The sequence below is a fragment of the Chenopodium album genome, chromosome 2, assembly GCF_948465745.1.
Source record: "Chenopodium album chromosome 2, dcCheAlbu1.1, whole genome shotgun sequence".
NCBI lineage: Eukaryota > Viridiplantae > Streptophyta > Magnoliopsida > Caryophyllales > Amaranthaceae > Chenopodium > Chenopodium album.
In genome coordinates, this window is record NC_137835.1 from 58,795,265 (window position 1) to 58,812,733 (window position 17,469).

Below are 17,469 nucleotides of genomic sequence, written 5' to 3' on the forward strand. Positions count from 1 at the left end.
GGTTTGTTATTAATCTTGTTAGTATCATGCCTAGGATCTTGCTATTATTATGCTTTAACATGAATATTATAATTATAATTGTTATGATGATAATTTATGATTATTATTGTTATTGCTTAATCACACCTTTTATGCATGTTTAAAGGGAATTGGTACTTGTAATCATGCTTAATAAGATAATTAATAATCTTGTTAGGGTTAATTTGATTATAATTCAAGTGATCGCCAATAATAAATTTATTTGTGCATTAATATTCAACCAACATAGATAAACAGGTTTAGGGTTAATCCTATAGATTGTATGTTAGTCAGAAAGCGCACATGAATACGATCAGAATAAAGTAGAGGCATATTATTAGGGCAGGTTCAATCTCTTTTAGGTTGTATTTGTACCTTCATCCCCGAACTACCAGTCATGGTTCCAGACCTATTGGAGTTAACGATCTCTTGGATTGTTAAGGGGTGTAACCTTCACCTCGTGAACGGTTTACAAGTTCCTAAAACTTGTTGGCGACTCTTTTGCTCTATCTTCTTTCCCTTTGGACGCCACCGTACTTTAGTGTATGGTCACAGTGGGGTTCAAGCTAGGGGTAATGCTTGAAATATTCCCTACACTACGAGTTGGTAATAAATCTAGTACTAATCAACTTTGTCAAATTGCGGAAGATCTTAGTGAGAAGCAAAAGAAGGATGTTATAGAGATTGATTTTGGTGGTTTTCTTCATGTTAATTGAAGGAAAATATTAGCCATTAGTTAGACAACTATGTAGTTAGTTTACTTTTTTCAGGAATAAAAATATTTTAGTTAGGAATTATATTATTTTGGTTAGGAATTAAATTATCTCAATCAGGAATAACATTGTCTAGTAAGAAATTAGATTACTTTTATCGGGAATAAGAAAATGTTAGTCAGGAATTATATCATTTTGGTCAGGAGTTAAATTATTTTTGTCAGGAAATAAATTATCTCAATCAGGAATAACATTGTTTCAGTTAGAAATTATATTACTTTTGTCAAGAATAAGAATGTTGCAATTAGGAATTAGAATATTTTAGTCAGGATTCATATAATGTCACTTTTTGTTCAAAGTCGGGAATTACTATATTTTATTATATGTTACTTATCCACTCTTTATTCTATTTTTTACTAGCCTGTGAAGAAGATTGAAAATGATGAAACTTGGACGTGACTTGAAGATCGTATTAGAGAACCAAATTCACTTTGATATTGATTTGAAAGATGAAGCAAGGACATTTTCAAAAGAGTCTCAATCTCAAGGAGAACAAGATATATATTCTAATCCTCAATTCTTAACAAATATTGATGAAATAGTGGAAGTTTCTATGTAGAGCAAAAAGTTAGCTTTTGATTTGGATCAATTTGATAATAATTAAGCTTAAGCCTGATAATATTGTAAGTTTTATGATCTTTATTATTATTTTATATATTTAAGATTTATATATATTAATATGGATTTTATATAGGTGCAAAATGTTATTTCTGATCTTGATTTGGGAAAAGACCAAACTGAAGATAATGAAGGTAATTTAGAGAATGCAGATCAGATCAAGGCAATAATATCAATGTAGATGATGAAACTAATATGGTTGAAGGGATAGGAGAGGGGAATGAAGATGAGCCAATATATTCACCGTGGAACAAGGAACTGATATTGATCAAAATTTTAATAGAGAACCAAAATCAGTTGGTGGTTCAGTTGGTGGAGAAGCTGTGCTTAATTTTAAACCTGGCACAGGACCATTAGAAACTGTGGTTGGTTCAGTTGGTGGAGAAGATGTTCTTGGTTCTAAAACTATGTTGGTTCTGAACTTGTCACAAGACTATTAGAAACTTCGACATCACCTCAAAGAACACCTAAGAAAGCCAAGGGACTCAATGAACTTTATTCTACTGGTTTGAATGAGAATCTGGCTAGGGTTGTGCAAGAAGAGAGGAGTTTCTTGAAGGAATATTAGTCAATGCCTAAGTTTTAGTTAATTACTCCTACTCCTCCTACTCCTCAACCTTCTCAAGGAGAAAGTGGAGTAGTTATCAAAGAAGAAATTCCAGTAGCTATTTAAAAAGAAAATGAAAATGACAAAAATGATGACAGCATATCTAAGGTCTAATATTTGTATTTTATTTAAATTATTAATTAAAATAATATTGGTATTTAACTTTGATATATTATATAAATGAGTATATTTTTTAATTTGTATTATACATATGATTTCAGGTTGTTACTAAATCTGATGAATTAATTAAGTCTAAAGTTACAGAAGAACATCATTTATCTATTGGTCAGGCTCATCAGGTAATTTTTATGTTATTTTTGTTCATGAATTAAAGTATTTTAGTCAGACATTAGTTTTATTTTATCAGGAATTAGATTATTTAGGCAGTAATTAGATTACTTTTATCAGAAATTTGTTTATTTTTGTTAGGAATTAAAATAATTTTGTCAGAAATTTGTTCATTATTGTCAGGAATTAGATTATTTTTGTCATGTATTAGATTATTTTTGTCAGAAATTAGTTTGTATTTGGCAAAAATTTGTTTTTTTTTTTGTTAGGAATTAGATTAGCTTTGTGAGGAATTAAGATATTTTGTCAGAAGTTAAATTATATCAGTCAAAAATAAGATTGTTTTAGTCAGAAATTAGATTACCTTTATAAAAATATGAATATTTTAGTCAGGATTTTGATTATTTTGGTCAGGAATTAAATTATTTTAGTTAGGAAATAAATTATCTCAATCAGGAATAAAATTGTTTTAGTCAGAAATTAGACTACTTTTATCAGGAATAAGAATATTTTAGTCAGGAATTATATTATTTTGGTCAAGAATTAAATTATTTTTGTTAGTAAATAAATTATCTCAATTAGGAATAAGATTGTTTCAGTAAGAAATTAGATTACTTCTGTCAGGAATAAGAACGTTGCAATAAGGAGTTAGAAGTTTTGAATCAGGATTCATATTATATCAATATAAATTATCATTGTTAGGAATTAGATTCTTTTTTTCATGAATTAGATTACTTTTGTTTGGTATTAATATTTTTTTTTTCTTGTAAGAAGTAGAAGCCGAGCATAGGGATACAAGTGTAGTTTTAAATTTATTAAGGATTAAAGATGTTTAAAAGGAATCTGTTCCAAAGGAATCTGTTGCATATGAATCTGTTGCTTATTTGTCTCTAGATCATCTTATGGTATTAGGTGATCAGCCTCCACAAACACAGATTGACTTAATTGACATAGATAAAACTCCTATTGCTCCTAATGTTGCTGATTTGTCTCATGATGAGCTTATGGTATCAGGAGACCAGCCTTGAAAAACACATATTGAGTTAACTAATATAGATAAAACTCCTACTGCTCTAAATGTTCCTTTTTCCCCTGAAAATACTTTTTTATTTCTGCTGATATATATTCTGCAAAAAGGGTTGAGAGATTGCAACATTTAAAAGAAAAGTAGTAGTTGACATTGCATGCTGATTTGGAAGCAGCTAGTGATCCGGATTGGGTAGCTAGAACCCCCTATTGATAAGATTCTGATTGAAAATCGACAAATTCGTGTCTCTAGGAGTTTGCAAGAAAATAAGCCCTTATATATGAGAAATTTGAGTGAACAAACAAAGATATGTGTGATTTCCTCTTTTATATGAAATGGGTTGAGGAGAAGGAGTTAGCTCATACTGAATTAGATGAGGGAATTAAGGCGCGTAACAAAAGACTGTACATAGAAGATACGGGTTATGTTGTTTGTAAGTATGTTAGCGAAGATAGTTCACAAAGTGATATTATTTTTATTAGAGAGGAGTTTTGTTCGTTTCGTTCTTCTGTCTGGGTAAACAGTATTGTTCATGATGATTGGGCTACTGTGCTGAATATTGAAGAGAGCAAAATAACCGACAGAGGCGTTTTTCAATACAAAAGATTTTGTTTTCATACTGGAGTTGTTGTAAGTTATTTCTTTTTCTTTATATATTTGTTTTTGGAATTTTTATTTATATAACATAATAATTTTTTATTTATTTTTTGTAGGAAATTATTGATAGATACTTATGAAAGAGAACAATCTATTTGGAAGAAGTTAAATTCATAAAAGAACAGGAGGAAATTTTGGAGACTTTGAAAGATAATCCAGAACAATTTGAAAAGTTTACGGAAGAGTTGAAAAAAAAGGAGCCTGCATTGAAGTTGAAAAAACATGATCCTCAGGATGTTTATAATTGTATTGATAAGTGGGTTATGTTTTGGGTAAAACTACCCCATGTACGTGGACCAATCCCGTAGAGACATATGGCCCAATCAAAAGGCAACACGTGTCACTATAGGAATATGCCGCGTGTTCAAGGCATAAAAAGCCCTTGAAATCAGCATTAAAAAGGCCTTATTACATCATGGCCCAAATCCCGAGAGATCTTCATGAAAGCCGCAAAACGGCGCCCCCATATTACACGTGGCATCGCCTGATTGCCAGCCAATCACGTCACAGAATTTAAGGGTACAAACCCTAAAGTGGCACAAACCCCCACCCCTATAAATACCCCAATCATTTATGATGGGAGGGGTGGATTACGACATTACAAGAAAAAAGCATTAAATAGCTCTAACTTCTCTTTACTTTCTCTCTCTAGACTTTTTCGTTTCAGATCCCTAACTTGATTGTCGGAGGCGAATATTCCGATAAAGGAATATTTGTTCATTTTGTAGGTGTCCAAGTCTCATTGCCTAGAGAGCGCGACCATTATCCCGAGAAATTCCAAAAAACACCCGAAACATTTGGCGCCGTCTGTGGGGATACTTGTCCGTTATGGCAATAGATGGTCACACACCTAATCCCGGCCCTCGTCCAAGCGAGGACGACCATGTTGAGGACATAGTCCCTACAATCCTTACCAGCGATCCATTGACCGCCTCATTTCAAGTGGCCGATGATCCTCCTGTTACCGCTGCCTCTTTGAAGGTCGCGCTCAACAAACTTTGGAAGGAGTTTGAGAGCAACCGAGCTTCTACCTCTAGACAGGAGCTCAGGAAGGAACCAGAAAGAGCTCCAAAGAAAGCTTAAAGAAAAGCAACCAATGCGACTGATGCTGGGAACACCCCATTTCACTGGCCGAATGGAAGGTCTTCGAGGGTGCCACGGACGAATTTGTTTAGTATTTTAACGAAAACCCAGTCGGCTGGGGGGAGGGGTAGACGGCCTCGAAGAGAGGAGACAGAGCCTTCTAGAAGGTGGAAGGACGCTAGGGACTATCTCCGGCATAAGCAGCGGGAACGTGCCGCTTATTCGGACACTGCTTCAACTCCCACAATGTCGGATGAATTTTCCAACCACTCCTTTTCCCATCACATCAACTCGGCCATCTCCAGCAGGAGTCAAGCTGTGTGTACTCAAACCCCTATTCCAGTGCAATCACTTTAGTATCAGCGCCCTCAGGGTCTCAACAACATTCTGCAGTCGAGCCCCCAGGTCTTCGGACAATATGGGCCATTCGGCCAAACTCCCTATTTGGCCGGACAACCTGTATAACCTCAGCCAATTGATTGGCAGATGCGATTACTGACTCTTGGAGATAAGCCGCCTCCGTTTTCGCAAGACATTTTAACTGCTCCTCAGCCGCCGAAGGTGAAAAGTGTACTCGTGGGAGCCTATGATGGCACGAGAAACCCAGAGGAACATATCACCTCGTAAAGAAACCTGATGTACTTACAAAGAGTAGATGACGCTACCTGGTGCAAATGCTTCTCGGCCACTTTGAAAGGAGTGGCGCAGGATTAGTTCAATAGCCTTCCGGTCGGGTGTATCAATTGATTTACTACTCTTAGTTTGCTGTTAGTGGGAAATTTCTCTTACAACATACCACCTCAAAAGACAAGTCTTAATTTAGCAACAATTGTCCAAGGAAATAATGAGGGCCTGAGGTCGTACGTCTAGAGATTTAACCAAGAAAAAGCCCAAATTCATAATATGCCGGATGGAATGGCATACTCCGAATTTCTCCGGGGATTATGGCATAATGATTTTAAGTTTGACCCGGTAAGAAAAAAGATTCGGACATACGCAGGTGTTTTGCGGGAAGCCGAAGCCTACATTAAGGCAGCCGACTTTTGTTCTCTTACAAAAGCAGAGGCGCCGACCAAGGGAGCTGAGAAGAAACAATCTACTCAGCAAGACTTGGATGGAAAAAAGAAATATGGAAACAAAAGGAAAGAAGTCTGAGTGGCCGACGGCCAGCAGGAGACGTACGAGCCTCAGTATGAGTTCAATAAGGATTGTTACTCCATCCTGTTGGAAATCAAAGATAATTTCGAATTTGAAAAGCCCTAACCGCTAAGAGGCTCGGCTCAGTACAGGAACAAAAACAAGTACTGTCACTACCACAAGGACGTGGGGCACGACACAAACAATTGCATCAATTTGACGAGATTGTTAGATAAGCTAGCCGAGAAGGGCATGCTGAACTCTTATGTGATGAAGTCCAAGTTCACATATACACGGACAAACAACACGTCCGAGAAAAAGAGGAAAAATGACAAAGATGATGGGAACAGTACCGATTTGGGCTTTGTAGTCATGATATCAGGGGGATTTGCCTCAGGCATCCCCACTATGAAGGGAATTAAGCAGAACGCCTGGAACTTGGGAAAGGTGATGCAGGCGGACGCTGTAAAGGCTGAACCCTTCTCCGAAGTAATTGTGTCTAAAGCTGACCGGGGGGAGGTCAAAGCCCTGCACAATGACCCTATGGTGTTTATTATGAAGATAGCCAATTTAAAGGTGGGCCGAATACTGATAGATACGGGCAGCTCATTCGATATCATCAGCCTGGCCACCCTGAGAATTTGAAGTTCCCAGAAGATGCTCTAAAGGATATCACTCACCCCTTGGTAGGATTTGGGGGAAACATCATTCACTCAGTCAGACATATAGATCTGCCAGTCTAATTCGGGCAAAAAGGAGAAGGGAGAGACATGATCGTTCAATTCCTGGTGGTAAAAGAGTTGACTGGCTACAATGTCATACTCGGCCGTCCCACCCTACATGTTGCAAAGGCTGTGATCGTCCCTCATTTAATGTTGTTAAAGTTTGAACGTTCGGACGGAAAGATTGGTTCGATTCAAGGAAGTCAGAAAATGGAAAAAGAGTGCAACCAGCTAGCTGTTAAGCCAACAATTTGCGGACATGGAAAACCGTCCGAGTTGAAAGGGGAAGAACCCCCACCCTAAGCATACCTGGTCGGCCCAAAGCGAAAGCAGGTCATGGACGACCAAGCATAGCAACTAATGGCTTTCGGCTGGCTTGAAGAGCTGAGACCCCAGCCGGCCGGCAGCCAACAAGATGTAGTGCTTGACACCGATCAACCAGGTCGGACGGTCAGTGTCGGCACTAAAGCTATGGGTCTGCTTGGAGATGAGTTAGTTCAACTGTTGAGAGAATTCAAGGATGTTTTTGCGTTTGAAGTTAGTGAAATACCAGGTATAAGCCCTAACCTGGCCGTGCATAAGTTGGTTGTGAACCCAGCCGTTAAACCTGTTCGCCAGAAGAAAAGAAATCATGGAGAAGAGAGGAATCAGGCGGCCGCAACTGAGGTGAGAAAGCTGTTGGACGCTGGTTTCATTCGACAATGCTATTACCCTGATTGGGTGGCTAATGTAGTACTCGTAAAGAAGCCGAATGGAACTTGGAGAATGTGCGTGGACTATACGGATTTAAACAAGGCATGTCCTAAGGATAGCTTTTCCTTGCCTAAAATTGAACGTTTGGTTGATTCTACGGCTGAGCATGCCCTAATGAGCTTTATAGACGCATACTCTGGTTTCCATAAAATTCCTCTATGGGAAGAAGATCAAGAAAAGACCGCATTTGTGACTTAGTAGGGGCTGTATTGCTACAAGGTTATGCTGTTCGGTCTCAAGAATGCCCCTGCAACATTTCAGCGACTTGTCAACACGGTCTTTAGAGATCAGCTCGGCTGGAATATGGAGGCGTACATTGATGACATGATTGTCAAGTCAAAAGAGCCGGCCGACCATCTGATGGATCTACGAGAAACATTTATCGAACTCAGGCGGCATAAGATGATGTTAAACCCGAAGAAATGTGTCTTTGGTGTTAAGTTCGGTAAATTTCTCGGATTTTTAATTGATCAACGTGGAATTGAGGCTAACCCTGAAAAAATTCAAGCTGTCTTGTACATGAAGTCTCCAAGAACAATTAAAGAAGTGCAAAGACTGACCGACTGTTTGGCAGCACTTGGTCGGTTTCTGTCAAGATCAGGGGACAAATGCCGATACTTTTTTCAGACCATCAAAAAGAAAGCTATGTTTGAGTAGACGGAGGAGGCAGATGAAGCATTCGTACAGTTAAAAAGTCATCTTCATACATTGCCTTGGCTCGTCATTCCGCTCAAGGATGAGAAGTTGTACATCTATCTCGCTATCTTAGAGAATTCCTTAAGTGTCGTTCTGCTTGTTGAACGAGACGGCCACCAGATCCCAGTCTACTTTATCAGCCATGTGCTACACAATGCCGAGCTTAGGTACCCCCCTGTTGAAACGTTTGAACTAGCGTTGTACATGGCATCTAAAAAGTTGTGGCCGTATTTCCTGGCACATTTAATAGTGTTTATACTGATCAACCATTCAAGAAGGCGTTTGCAACTTTAGAAGCAAGTGGTCGCATGCTTAAGTGGGCTTTAGAACTAAGAGGCTTTGACATCACGTTTGAGCCCAGAAAAGCCATAAAGGGGAAGGCCTTTGCTGATTTCTTGGCTGAGATGACACGGCTGGATTTACAGCTGGCCGGAGACCAGATCTGGAAGGTGTGTGTAGATGGTAGTGCAACGGCGACCGGATGCGGCGCTGGCATTGTTTGTCAATCTCCTAAGGGAGATAAGTTTGAGTATGTGCTGAGATTTCAGTTTCAAGCCTCTAACAACGAGGCCAAGTATGAAGCACTCCTGGCCGGCCTTAGAATGTGTAAGGCGGCAGGAGCAACAAAAGTGGATGTTAGCTCAGACTCTCTGCTGGTAGTCGGCCAGGTGAATGGTGACTTTGAGGCAAAGGAGCTGGCCATGATGAAATACGTGAAGATACTCAATAAGGAGGCCAAGGGCCTAGAGCATTTTTCTCTGCAATAAGTTCCTCGTTCGTCTAATCATCAAGCGGACGCCCTCTCCAAATTAGCATCCTCGGCATCATGTGATACTTCCAGATCAGTGTTTTGGGAAGTAAAAGAAAAGAGGAGTATTGATGCTAAGCCAGTGCAAATCATTGATAGAAGCTCTACATGGATTGATGGAATCATCTCCTACCTAAGGGATGGATTGCTCCCGGACGATCCCAAAGAGAGCTGGCTGATGAAAATGAGGGCGGCTTAATTGGTTTGAAATGAAGCATGGAGAGTTGTTTAATAAAGCTTTTGTAAAGCCTAACCTGAAGTGTATTACCCCTGAAAGGGGACATGATGTGCTGGACGAGCCCTGGATGAAAAGGCCACCCATCTGGGGTACTACTGGCCGAGCTTAAATTTGGACGCCATGAAAATGGTGAAGAAATGTGACAAGTGCTAGAGATTTGCAACCTTAATCCATCGCCCAGCTAATAGTTTGTCGGCCATAAGTAGTCCGCTCCATTTTGCTAAATGGGGGATGGACATCTTGGGTCCGTACACGCTAGCGTCTGGCCAAAGGCGATATGTGTTTGTAGCAGTAGACTACTTCACAAAATGGGTGGAGGCCGAGGCCGTCCGGGGCATTAAGTGGACGGATATGTCAGCTTTTATATGGAAGAGTATAATTACTCGCTTTGGCGTACCTCAGTCAATGGTGTTCGACAATGGACCTCAGTTTGAAACACCTCAACTCAAGGAATGGTTGGGGGACCAGGGCATAGCTCATTGCTTTGCCTCAATCTGCCGACCACAAGCCAACGGTCAGGTAGAAGCCTATAATAAGTTTATCTCCAATGTTATCAAGCGCAAGCTTGAAAAAGCAGGCAGCCTATGGGCTTATGAGCTGGTCAATGTATTATGGTCCATACGAACAACAGCAAAGAGTTCCACAGGAGAAACCCTATTCTTCTTGGTCTATGGTGCTGAGGCAGTTCTCCCAATTGAGATGTACGAGCCTAATCTTAGGGTGATGTTATATGATGAAACGACCAATTGGGAGTCCATGAAGACCGCCCTGGACTTCCTTCAAGAGGCCAAGGGCAATGCGACGCTTAGGAACAAAATTTATCGCTTGAGATGACAAGGGCATATAATTGCCAAGTGTCAAAGCGTCGGCTAAAAATAGGAGATCTGGTGCTGAGAAAGATGGAGGCTGTAGGCCGAGCAAATGAAGATGGCAAGTTGACCCCAAACTGGGAAGGGTTGTATCGAATCAGTGAAGAAGTCTGAGATGGTACTTACCGTCTCGAAGCCTTGAATGGCCGTCCAATTCCGCGTACATGGAACACGGACAATCTAAAAAAATATTATGTATATACAGCTAGGTTTTGATGACCGAGCCTTGTAATTAAAGCCATACGACCCAACAATGTAATCTTGACAAAGTTAATGAAAGTCAGGCATTGTTAACTTATTGAGTTATTATTTTTGCATGCGTATGTCTCTGTTAAATGAACTAATGGCCGAGTAAAAGCCATAACAATGCTGCTTGAAACATAGCAACACAGCTTTGTAAAGGCAAATGAAATTATTTAAGATGTAGCAAAACGGTCACAAAGGACTGGAAAAAATAATACATACTTGATAAGTACAGACCAACGTTCGTCTCCCATTGGGATTGTAGGGAATATTTCAAGCATTACCCCTATCTTGAACCCCACTGTGATCATACACTAAAGTACAGTGGCGTCCAAAGGGAAAGAAGCTAGAGCAAAAGATTCGCCAACAAGTTTTAGGAACTTGTAAACCGTTCACGAGGTGAAGGTTACACCCCTTAACGATCCAGGAGATCGTCAACTCCAATAGGTCTGGAACCATGACTGGTAGTTCGAGGATGAAGGTATAAATCCAACCTAAAAGAGATTAAACCTGCCCTAATAGTAGGCCTCTACTTTATTCTGATCGTATTCATGTGCGCTTTCTGACTAACATGCAATCAATAGGGTTTACCCTAAACCTGTTTAATCTATGTTTGTTGAATATTAATGCACAATAAATCTATTATTGGCGATCACTTGAATTACAATCAAATTAACCCTAAACAAGATTATTAATTATCTTATTAAGCATGATTACAAGTATCAATTCCCTTTAAGTATGCGTAAAAGGCGTGATCAAGCAATAACAATAATATAAATCAAGCAACATAATAATAATAAATAAATAATCATAATTATCATAATCATGTTAAAGCATAATAATAGCAAGATCCTACGCATGATACTAACAAGATTAATAACAAACCCTAGCATGTCACTAAACAATAAAAATCAAAGCTTTAGCCCTAACATGATATTAACATGAATATTAGAAAGAAAATAGCTAGGAAGCATCGCAGGAATTATAATAAGCATATTTGATACTATAACCTTTTCCCTAAACATGATACTAGGAAGATCAAAACACCCTAACATGACATTAGGAATTATAATAACAACCTAGACATGATTTCTATATCATAATAACAATGCAAACAATTAAAGAACTTACTTAGATGCCTCATATCTCTTTCTAATAACAAAATACACACGTTAGTAACTTCAAGGAAAATAATAAAACAATTAAATTAAATAATAATTGAAATAGATATTTGGGACCAAACCCTCAGAAATTAAAACCTTTCACGTCTAGGGCGAAGGCAACTTCGAACTTGGCTAAGTGTTTCTAGTGCTAATGTATGAGGAATTGTGTTTGTAAAAGGGCTGGCTAGAAAGAGAGAGAGAATAAAGAAATTCTTGATGAGAGTTGGTGATTATTGATGAAAATTCATGATTGAAAAAGGGGAGATATGACCTCTATTTATAGAGAAAAAAGAGGGTCGAAGAATAAGAAGGGAATCCGAATTCGAATCGAAATAGAGAACCCCATCAAATATTGCTTTTCTTGAAACCACCTTCTAGCACTTTGTGACCATCTTCCGCAAGCCAGGGAACACGATCGAAGACAACTTCGCTTGAAATCACCTTTAGTTGTTTGTGAAAACTCTCCGCAAGCTAGGGAACACTGCCAAAGATATCCTCGCTTGAAGCTATCCTCATTTGTTGCGATAATATTCCGAGGAAAATTACCGAAGACCCACACTTGTCGATCTTGAAAAGCTTGCTTGAACTTTGCTTCCGCTGTGCCTGTACGTCGGCGCTTTTGCTGCTTTTGAACCTATATGTCAGTGCCTTTTGTTGAATTTTGAACCAGTATGTTGGTGCTTTTTAGCTGTATAACCAGTATATCGGTGTCTTGCGATGAGCCAATGCTTAGGCGCTTTAATCTAAGTGAGACGATCATTCATTAGGTCGATCACTTTATGTAATTGTAATCAAGCCGATTACTAAATCATGTTAAATTTCTTAGAGGGGCTAACTGGTGTACCAAGGAACCCAAAATATATTGCAAGAGGTCGGAACAACCACACAAAGTGGCTGAACAGTCTATCGCCGCTGAAATGTTGCTGGCGCCGCATATATAGCTCTAGCGCCAGACGCTGGCACTAGCGTTAGGCGCTAAGCCTTATCGTCTGGCGCCAAGGCCTGTCGCTTGGCGCTAGAGTCGGGTTTTCCATAAATACCCCTTTCTTCTTCATTTCCACTGCCGCTGCTCGTTTTTTTGCTTTAGAATCGCTTAGAACTTCAATTTGCTCGTTCTTGCTCATTTCTCAACCGAATTCGCTCAAATTTGTTGCAAATCAAAGCTTATTCCATCCATTTTCCCGATCTATGTAAGTTTTCTTCAAACTCACTCCGGTTTTAATGAATTTTGCATATGTTTGTTCATAAATTTCTAGAAAATTCGAAACTTAAATTGCTTAATTCTCTTTGTTTGTCAAACTTTATGCCATGAAATTGCTTTATTATGTTTTATATTGCCTTGGGAGTAATTTGAGACTTGTTTGACTCAATTTGGTGATGAAACGAATGAATCACCATTGTTGGACCTGTTAAGATCGGGAAGACAATGTGGCTTGTTCTTGATTTTTTGCTAGCAATTCTTGTCCAATTTGTCACAATAATAACTATAGTATTGCAAGAAATTGTTTGAACGTTTGAAAAATGCCGTATATGCTCAATTTGAATTTTTGCTCTGTTTTAGTATTATGTACTCTGTTTTTTCTTAACATAGTATCATGCGGCTAGGCGAACCTTAGATAATATAGAACCTTAATTTATGATGATTTTGCACAATGTAGTATGGCTAGACAGCGAGGTTGGGGTTCACGGCCCCGAGACGTACGACGGGAGTACGAGCCCGTAGAGGATGACGCCGACCCATCCACTTCTCTCGGCCCTCTCCCAGAATGGGATGAGCGGACTCTGTACTTATCCTCCGTCCACCACATTTCTGAGAGGGTGCGACGTGGGATCACGGTTGGTAGGACGCGCTGCCACGGTGTAGGTTGCGATACCCTGGGCGACCTGTACAAGATGTATATCGGCAATGACGGAGAGGTGAGACTTCTCTGGGAGTCTTGCGGACTGGCTGCGCTCTTTGAGACCTTAGAGGCCATGATTGCCTCTAGCGGAGGTCATCACGTAGTTCGTGCTCTGGTGGAGTTCTTTTGGGACACCACCAACACTTTCCACTTTCCTTGGGGTGAGATGATGGTCACTCCGACCGATTTCAGTCTTATTATGGGACTGGAGTTTAGCTCTGTCGCGCTACCGTTTGACAACGAGATCAGCGTGTTTTCTCCTGAGGTCGAGGAGCTGTTGGGTCCGATTGCTGTTCGGGCTCGTGTTAAGGTAGAGTCGACTCAGTTCAGTGCCAAGGGGATTCGCCATTCGACTCTAGCGGCGGCTTTTGATGATGATGCGACCACCCGAGAGTAGAGGGTGCGCATCTTTGTGCTTATCTTGCTGTCAGGGACGTTCTCCCCTGACAAGGGTAGTAGAGTGCTGCTTTACTACCTACCTGCGGTTCGTGATCTACACTGGATCGGGACTTATGACTGGGCCAGCTTTCCCTATGCTGACTTTGTTCGAGCGTTACGAGATTCGTGTCGACACCGGTCTTTCACGGGGAAGGTCGCTCTATCCGGCTTTTGGAGAGTCGTAGAGGTATAATTTATCTCCCTTTAATGTTAGCTCTAAGCTTTGGTTAGCACTTGCTGATGCTTTTTGCCTTTTGTAGATATGGTTCTACGAGTACTTTCCCTCGGTTGCGCCGGCAAGACCGTCGCCGCGCATGTTTCTAGTGAGTGCCTCCTGGGGAGGCCGCCGTGCTAGGATGTCCACTGCTTATCTCCGAGATTGGATTATCTCGGTATGGTCCTTTATATACTTGAACACTTTCACATTACCTTTGATGGATTCTTATCTGATAGGCATTCTTCGCAGGAGCCTGACGTGCTGTACCGGCCGTGGGTCGGCTGGGTTGTCCCTAGGTTAGTCGCGCAGTATACTGTTGAGCGTCGCTACTTCTTGGGGACATAGGAAGCGATTGCATTCCTTGGAGAGAGGGTTGCTATTCAGCATTCGTCGGACACTTTTGTCGTTCCTGTTCCTCCACCGTGTCACATGTTCAACATCGCGAGGTTGGTGAGCATGTTAGAGAGAGATGGTACCCCTTGGCGATTTTATACGATCCTTGGGCGGTGCTATGAGGAGGAGCTACTGCCGTTGTTAGCTCTCGTCCCTGTACTGGCCGAGGAGGTGGCGGTATGATTTTCAGGTTTTACCTTTCGTTAAGTAGCCCCCAAGTAATGTTTTACTTACTTTGATTTGATTTTGTCAGGCTGGACCTACTGAGTTCGTGCCACCTCGTATGTCCATCCATTATTAGGGGACATACGGGCCGATCGAGGAGATGATTCCTCCGGCTCCTGAGGGTGAGCGCTTCGTGGAGCGGTCGATCCCTCGTCACCAGATTTGGGTAAGCTTATTTATTTGTAACTTTTTTCCATATGTGTTATGCATCATTACTGACTTTATTTCCTTGATAGTTCTCGCGCGAGGTGGTCACGGCAATGGCATGGTGCATAGATGCCTTCCGGAGCCAGCTCGTTCGGATGAGGAATGTGGCTACATGTCGTCGCGACAACGCCGTTCAAGAGGTAGTTTCCTTTCTTATTTTTGCATTACTGCTCCTATTTTGCTTGTTTCAGATTTAGTTTCTTTGGCAGGGTCAGCCCATTCCTTCTCGTATCCGTACGAGACCTGAGGTGCGGAGACAGTCGGTGAGGTCTAGCTCAAGACGTCGCCGCACTGGTTTTGGCGATCAGGGTGGTCGTTCTGAGGCTGCCTGTACCGAGGCAGTGGAGGGGTCAGGCTCTTCATCTGAGGGTGCACATGCTGCGCCGGTAGGCCAGGGAGAGGCTACCTCGGCTCTTAGAGGTGGTGGGATGTACGAGGTCGGCTCGTCATCGTAGCAGCCTCCGTAGCCTCAGCCTCAGGTTGATCTTGGGTGGACAGGTCCTGTGCTGAGTTTTCCACCTCCCGAGGAGACTGGAGCTGGTGGAGAGGTTACTCCTCGTACGGCGCAGTTCTATGAGATGATGGGTGTACGTCCCCCAGCACCGTAGTTTATTCATGTGCTTTTTTTTATTTATTTTGACTTTGTATAGAACTTTGCCTTTATTTAGACTTATTATTTAGGCATGTTTGTATATATATATATATACTACCTATGAGTTTATTTATCTATTATTTTTTTTATTTTTATGTGCATATTTGTTTGTGCAAAGAATTATGATAATTAATTTTGCGCAAAAATTCCGTCATTTTTATTATTGATGGAGGGTATCCGACTTTCTCCCCCAAAAAGAAAAAATGAAAAAATAAAAGTCAAAATATTGGATTTATAAAAAACTTAAAATTTAAGTCTAAATAGAATCCAAAAAATAATATAATTAATATAATGGATATATTAATTAAGAAGAAGGAAAAATAATTTAGAAAAAAGGAGTAAAAAGAATAAAAAATCGTAAAGTCATTGGTCAGACTCGAATCAGGCAAAAAACGCGGTGAAGGTTACACCCCTTATCGATCCAGGAGATCGTCAAATCCAATAGGTATAAATGGTTAATGTGTATTTTGTTCGAAACAATAATGAGTATTAAGGGTATTGACAAGAAGGTGTTTCCCTCTTTGTTCTCACTATATCTCGAAACTGTTTGCCAACAATGGTTCTTTTCTCTTGAGAAAGAAAGAACCTCTACTTGGGAGTCTATAGTAAACGCTTTCATTGATAGATATAAATGCAATATTCAAGTTAAGACTGACTATAGGGAACTTGAAATCCTCAAGCAGAAAGAGAATGAAGGTTTCACCTCTTTCTTCAACAAATGGAGAGAAACCTCAGCTAAGATGATTGAGGTGCCAAGTGAAAAAGAATCTATGAGGTTATTCATCAAAAACCTTCAAGAGAAGTATTCCAAGCATCTAAATTACCAGAATAATCTCCATACGTTCAAGGTCGTCTATGACATTGGAATCAATATTGAAGACGACCTGGCAAAGCTGAAAGCTGCTAACAATAACTCCAACAGTGGCTGGAAAGGCAAGAAGAACGACAATCCTTCTTCTTCCAAAACCACCCACTCAAACAATGTTAGCATCTTTAACTTAAGTGAAGTCCTTGTTGTTAATAATCAAGGACAAAAGAAACCATTTAGGAGGAACTTTACTCCTATTGGTATGAGTTATGATACCGCATTTGACCGATTAAATGCAAAAGGTCTTATAACTCCTATTGGACCATTTAGGGACCCACTAGTCAAGAAGAGGACAGCTAATTGGAACCCCAATGCACATTGCAAGTATCACCAAGGTAGGGGCCATCATACCGAGAATTGTTGGAAGCTTAAGGAAGCTATCCAAGATTTAATCGATAACAAAAAACTGCTATTGCCTCCTGCCAGTAAGAAGCTGAGCATTGATAATGCACCTCTCGCTCACTCTTTAGCCATCTCTGATGAGGAAAACGAGGTTGATCCCTCATCTCTCAACAAACCTATCGAAGAAATCCATGCTATTGAAGAAGAGGAGGAGATCTTTTTCGATGCCATGGATGATTTTCCATAATTAGCAAGTAAAGAGGATGTACAGTTGCTTACATTATCCATGTTAGAGGGATCAAACTTGCTACGTGAAGCTCTCAAAGTTGCAAAGAAACTTCAGAAAAAGTGTGACGAGGTTCCACCCATGAAAAAATAATCCCAGGAGAGAGTTCACACCCATGGGAATGACCTATAATGCTACTTTTGATCACCTATGTGATCAAGGACTAATCAAACTCATTGGCCCTACTAAGGATCCAACACCAGAAAAGCGATCTTCAAGATGGGATCCCAATTCCTACTG